General features: G+C 36.3%; 1 long non-coding RNA gene across 3 annotated transcripts; it reads left to right on the top strand.

Moving 5' to 3' along the window:
- Positions 1 to 1544: 1544 nt before the first annotated feature.
- On the top strand, positions 1545 to 4970 carry LOC126877321 (uncharacterized). Of its 3 annotated transcripts, XR_007694928.1 has the most exons (4): positions 1545 to 2743; positions 3865 to 4160; positions 4243 to 4447; positions 4543 to 4970. It is a non-coding gene; the product is annotated as an uncharacterized LOC126877321 (long non-coding RNA). The 3 variants fall into 3 exon arrangements; XR_007694927.1 differs by having other exon boundaries at positions 4243 to 4970; XR_007694929.1 differs by having other exon boundaries at positions 4373 to 4970.
- Positions 4971 to 6009: the final 1039 nt, after the last annotated feature.

The following is a 6009-nucleotide window of genomic DNA, read 5'->3' on the forward strand; positions in this document are numbered from 1 at the left end:
GGCGAGGTATTTATGGAAGCAGTCGTTTTTATAGTTTGTTAAGGTTCTGGATAGTTTTCTAGTTGCGTTGTTAAGTTTGCGTTTGTCCTCCGGTGTTCTGTGGGTCTGCCATACTCTTCTTAGTCTACGTTTTTCTGCTATTTTTTTTAGTATGTATTGTGGATATTCTTGTTTGCTGTTAGTTGGCTTTGTCGGTGTGGAGAGGCGGATTGCGTTTATTATGCTCGTGTTTAAGTATTCCGTGGCTGCTTCGATATCTTCCTTTGTTTTTAGTGGGGTGAAGGCTGAGGTTGAGTGTGTAAAGACTTCTCTGAAGAGCTGCCAGTTGGTGTGTTGGTTGTGAATGGAGCCATTAGGTGTACTCTCGATGATTGTTGAACTGACTGTTGCTATCACGGGAGAATGATCAGAGGAGAGATCAGCCGAGGAGTTGATCTGGACGTGTCTTGATGGGATATTTTTAGTTATGAAGAAGTCGAGAAGGTCGGGTATTTTGTTGGTGTCAGTGGGCCAGTATGTGGGTTCGTATGTGGTGAGGTAGTTGAGGTTGTTGTTTATTATGCTGTTTAAGAGGTTTTTGCCTCTTGCTGTAACCAGTCTGCTGCCCCATTGGATGTGCTTGGCGTTATAGTCTCCTCCAACTATGAATCTGTTGCCCAGGGTGTCCAGGAAGTTATCAAAGTCTTCTTTGGCGATGGAGTGTCTGGGAGGGCAGTATACTGCTGAGGTGGTGATTGAGCGATGACAGTCTTCTATTGCTACGTTTGTTGCTTGGAGGTAGTCTTTCTGGAATGGTGGGAGTTCGTAGTGCTTAATACTTGCTTTGATTATTATTCCGGTGCCACCGTGGGCCTTTCCGCTGGGGTGTTGGGTATGGTAGAATTTGTAACCATTTATTTTCAGGTAGCTCTTATCGGTGAAGTGGGTTTCCGATACGAGCATTACGTCGATTTGCTGGTGTTTTAAGAAGAGTTCTAGTTCACGTTTGTGTTGCGCTAGACCGTTGGCGTTCCAGAGAGCTATACGCCTTGGTTTTATTTTGAGTCGGGGCGTGCTAATTTTTCCACGATGAGTGTTAGTAGCGATAGCAAGTGATTTATTTGCCCCGATTGTTTCTCTATTAGCTTTTCGAGCCTTGAGGAGTTGTCTGCGTTTGGTGGGTTGGGGACACTGTATTGGGGAAGGTTCCTTTGGCTGTTCGGGTTATTTTGGATGCCTTGTACTGCTTGGGCATAGGAGGTTGAGGTGGAGATGAATTTGGTAGGACTGGGTGCTTGGTTGGTTGAGGGGGTTGGGGTAGTCGTGAATTTCGGCGGGCTGGGTGTTTGGTTGGATACCTCTTTTGCTCTGAGCTTAGGGTACCTGTTCGTGTATAGTGTTTTATATGCTGGGCAGCCTTTGTAGTTGGCAGGGTGGTCCCCTTGGCAGTGGATGCATTTCGCTGGGGTTTCCGGTGATTTGGCGCACTGGTCAGTGGAGTGAGAGCCTGCGCATTTAACGCAGCGGAAAGTATGGTTGCAGTATTTCTGCTTATGACCACGTAACAAAATGGAATAGAAAGATTATATCACAGACGAAATTATACTTTACACTTTATTATACTTTATACTTTATTATACTGTATACTTTATTATACTTTATACTTTATTATTACATTACATCAATTGACATCTTTGGAATTACAACGATTCGATACACATTTTAACGTTTTAAACGTTTTAACGTTTAACATTCTAACATTCAGTTAGAACTTTGTATTGATTAGAGATATTGTAACGACCAGAAATATCGATACATATATCAATACTTTTACCTCGAAATTCGTAGATTCGTACTCTTCATTGTCCATACAAATTGTGTCATATATGTCCAAACCAAATTTATTTTACGTGCATTAACGTTTTCAAATCCATTTTTTATTTTCAAAGAACATCATATTTGTACTCGGTATTGCCAGTAAGTATCATGAAGAGACGAAACGAGTATCTCGAGTTAAGTATTGTTTAAAATAGTATATAGACATCTAGATATAACATTCAATGATTTTTCCCTCACTTATTGTAAATTATTGATATTGTAAAATTATAATTGTAAAATTATATAGTAAATGATATTGTAAAATTATATAGTAAATGATATTGTAAAATTAAATAGTAAATTCACACGATGTTCAAATAATTCGAAATAACGATAGACCAAAAGCTGTTTAAACGAGACACAAGAATTAATCGTGCATTTTATTAAAAAGTTAAGTACGAATAAAAGAAAGAAAAATTTCGAACTTTTTTCGAAAGAACATACATTTATTATACAACATACATACATTTATTATATATTGTGTTCTTTCAAACACAATAATACCTTCCATAAAGGAGCACAGCCCAGATGAGACTTTTTATAGTTAAACTTTTAACGTACTCATAGAAACGAAATTTTTTTTTTTTAAATAGAACTGTTACATTTTACGACACGTATAACATCGAACATTTACCAACATAGCGATGCCAGCGTACATATATATATACTGGTGTACTGGTCATCTTTTTTCCACACGTTTTTAGCTTTTTAGCTGTTTGTGAATGGGCGCCTAATCAGCCAATCAGAAATGGCCGGTATTCTATGAATCCTTTTTTTCAATGCTCGAAGAGCTGGATATTTATCCAAAGCTGGTGCCCCAAACATATACTCGTAATTTTCAAGGGCCGCTGCAAATACGAAGTCCGCCCATGTCGTCTGAAAAAAGGTTTGTATACATTTATTTTGTACCTCCTCTATTAAACAATTTTTTTAATTTACCTTGAAAAATGTGAAAAATCGAACTCTTAATTACAGATCAATAGCTTTTTAGGAAGAATTTGGATTTTTATTTTATTGTCAGAATTTAATGGATAATTTTAGAAACTTCAACCTTTGGAGGTATTTGTTAATTAAAAATTACAAAACTGGTATTATGTAAAAAAGAGTAATCAATCAATGTCGAATGGAAATTAGATAGTTCTATAAAAATAATCCTTCTCACGATTCCACAACTTCATAGCTTAATTAAATACAATTCTTCGGCGATATAATTACAAATACATTTACAGGAATTGTGTAATATGATAAATATCTCGTTAAAGAAATTGAAATCGTAAACTCTAGATTCTAGTATTCTTTCACTTTCATGTTTCCTATGAGCCCTTCAATCGCTAAATATTTTGCAATGAAACACGTATTATTAAACATCATAGTCATACTAAATTAATTTAATGTGACTATTTATTATTATTATATAATAACACAGTGATGAAAGAAATAAACTGGTCAAGTAATCTAAGGAACGATAATACGTATCTATGTCAGTGACAGTGAGAAAAATTCAGATATCTGTACTTAAGTGATTACACTTATAAGTATCATTATATATTATATAAATATGATATTTCGAATGGTATCATTTATCACTCATTAAACAAGAGTGTCATATCCAGAGAAATGATCTTACATATCTTAATCTTTGCTTTGATTACGATAGTAATAATTTCTATCAAACTTGATGAGGAAGATACATGAATAATTATCTAAAAGCTGAAAATCTTGGCAAATTCATTTGTACATAAACTAACAGGAGTGAATTTTAAAGATACACTCTGCTCTCAACAATTAAAGCTGTCTTGTCGCAACAAAGTTTCAATAATTTTTTATGGACAACATGGCCCAGTTTGCACAAAGACTAAAAATTTTAACATTAAATTTGGATAAAAAATCTTACGGTAGAAGGAATGATATATCCTTTATTTTTGCCAATAATCTGGTCGAATTTAGTCAAGTAAAATGGTATTGTTTCGTTCAAAAGTTGATTCTTCCTCGCTTCCTTCTTTTCAGGATTCTCCTCCATGCGATAGTAGCAGATATCTGAAACGTATATGAAACCAACCGTTACGTTCATTTGTGTTTTTCCCCCCAAACGAAGAGAAAATAAGGTGTGAAAGAAGGAGTAGCCTCTCATAGTTCCTACAATTTCTTCATTCTCTTTGCTTTCTTCAATATTGCCTCAACAAGTTCCTGTGGTTCACGATATTTGAAATATATACAATGTTACCAGCGTGGAAATTGTCTTGGAAACTTGGAAAATCTTTCAAGAGGAACAACATTGCTAACTGAGATTCGAGAAAGGAAATGTAAGTAAATCCTTGCTTCTACGTAGAGCTTTTTTATTTACTTCTGACGAGTAAAGTACTGTTATTAAAATTTGATTAAAAGTACCAAGAATGTCGAGATATAAACAACCATTTGTGGAAAGGTCAGGAGAAGCAGAATTATCGAATAAACGTTATATAACTCTTAGTGATTAAGTAAGAGAAGAGAAACGAGAAAAAAGTCTTTTATCTAGGTCTTAATAAAGTATACTATATTTATCTCCATATCAAGAATAACAACAAGATATAAACAGTCTTCTAGAAATTGAGTAAATATTACATAATTACATCTTGAGCAATATTTTGCGTCTTAGCTTTTGCTTAATCATTATGATAATCTTAAATATCTGTAAATTCTTCACAGACTCTTTGCATCTTCTATACAGGTATCTCATGATCATGTGATAACACACAGGAAGAAAAAATAGAGGAAAAAACAGCGTAAAAAAAAGTTGCGTAGGAGTATCGTCGCACTACATCATTCGACAATTGATGCACGTCATGGCGATCGTCACGGTTTAAAGCAGGCCATCAAAAACACGTTTGTTATCGTACGGAAAAATCTGCGACGTTCCAGCTGTTCAGGTGCATCGAATTGTGAATCATCGGCGGTACGAAGCAAGGCGAGGGGCGTAAATAGAGAAAGAAGAGAAGAGAAGGATTCGCATAAATGATAAAATATAATCGTTCGTTCCTCGTCGATGGCGGATGGATGGCTTTAATCGTGGACGATATCGATACGATTATATTTTATACATTTGAAACAAATATAAAAGACGAGCAAAAACCAGAGATACGATCGTTATGATATTATTCAATCGGTAGCCTATTTACCTCGTTTTTTGTTCACCTTCTCTGTCTAGTAATAATTTTTCGATTCGACTGGCGTGACGTTACGTTGGCGGTGTAGAAACACGATTTTAAACACCTGCGGATAGTTGCATGAGTTTCGAGCGATTCCATTCCCTTCGATTTATATTTATGCGATCAACGCGCGGATCGTTAACGCATTATGCAGACAGCAGATGTTACGTAATCACACATATCGTAATTGGAAATTAGTAACGTTATCGCGTACCAGGATCTTCCTGTCTTTGATCATCGAGTAACACTTCGTTGTCCTCGCTCCTTCCGCGGATAACCAGCGTTTATCATATAGAGACAGGGATTTGCAAAGAATAAAAGTTGTAGAACGTTGAAAGGCGTTGAGAGAAACGTGATGTTATCCCGTTATTCGTTAACGCAACGCAGTTAAAAAAAATCCCGTAGGAAGATTACGATAATAGATAACCTGAGTCGAGTGTTTGTCGGGGGATCTAAAAGATTCTTTCGAGTTGAGCGTCTGAGATTGCAGAGAAGAAAATTTGGAAGCCATCGAATTCGTGATGTCGATAGAAATCTTCAGTTGGAATCGTTGTATCATAACGTAGTCTGCTTATTGTCGATAAGACTTTACTAAACTAAAAGTGACTACTAAAAGTTTCTATCCTCTAAATTCTATCTACGATTCTATAATCTAAAAACTGACTTTTGCAAACAAACTGTAACATTCGCTTAACGGAAAGACATACGTATCTTGTTTGTACTCGTCTTTTCACAATGAATTCTTGAACGTCTGTCTCTGTGGTGAGACAAACGCAAAGTCATCTCATCAGTTACTCACCTTGCTTCAAATCTCCAAGAGTATCGACGAGCTCGTCGCATATCATCGCATCCCATTCGTCCTTTCCCATTAGATCGTACTTCCTCGCCAAGTATCGCGCCACAGCGTTACTCTGGGCTACCGGTTTCCCGTCTATCTCCAGCACAGGCAGCTTTTTATAAGGCATTG

This window comes from Bombus huntii, unplaced genomic scaffold, assembly GCF_024542735.1.
Source record: "Bombus huntii isolate Logan2020A unplaced genomic scaffold, iyBomHunt1.1 ctg00000144.1, whole genome shotgun sequence".
NCBI lineage: Eukaryota > Metazoa > Arthropoda > Insecta > Hymenoptera > Apidae > Bombus > Bombus huntii.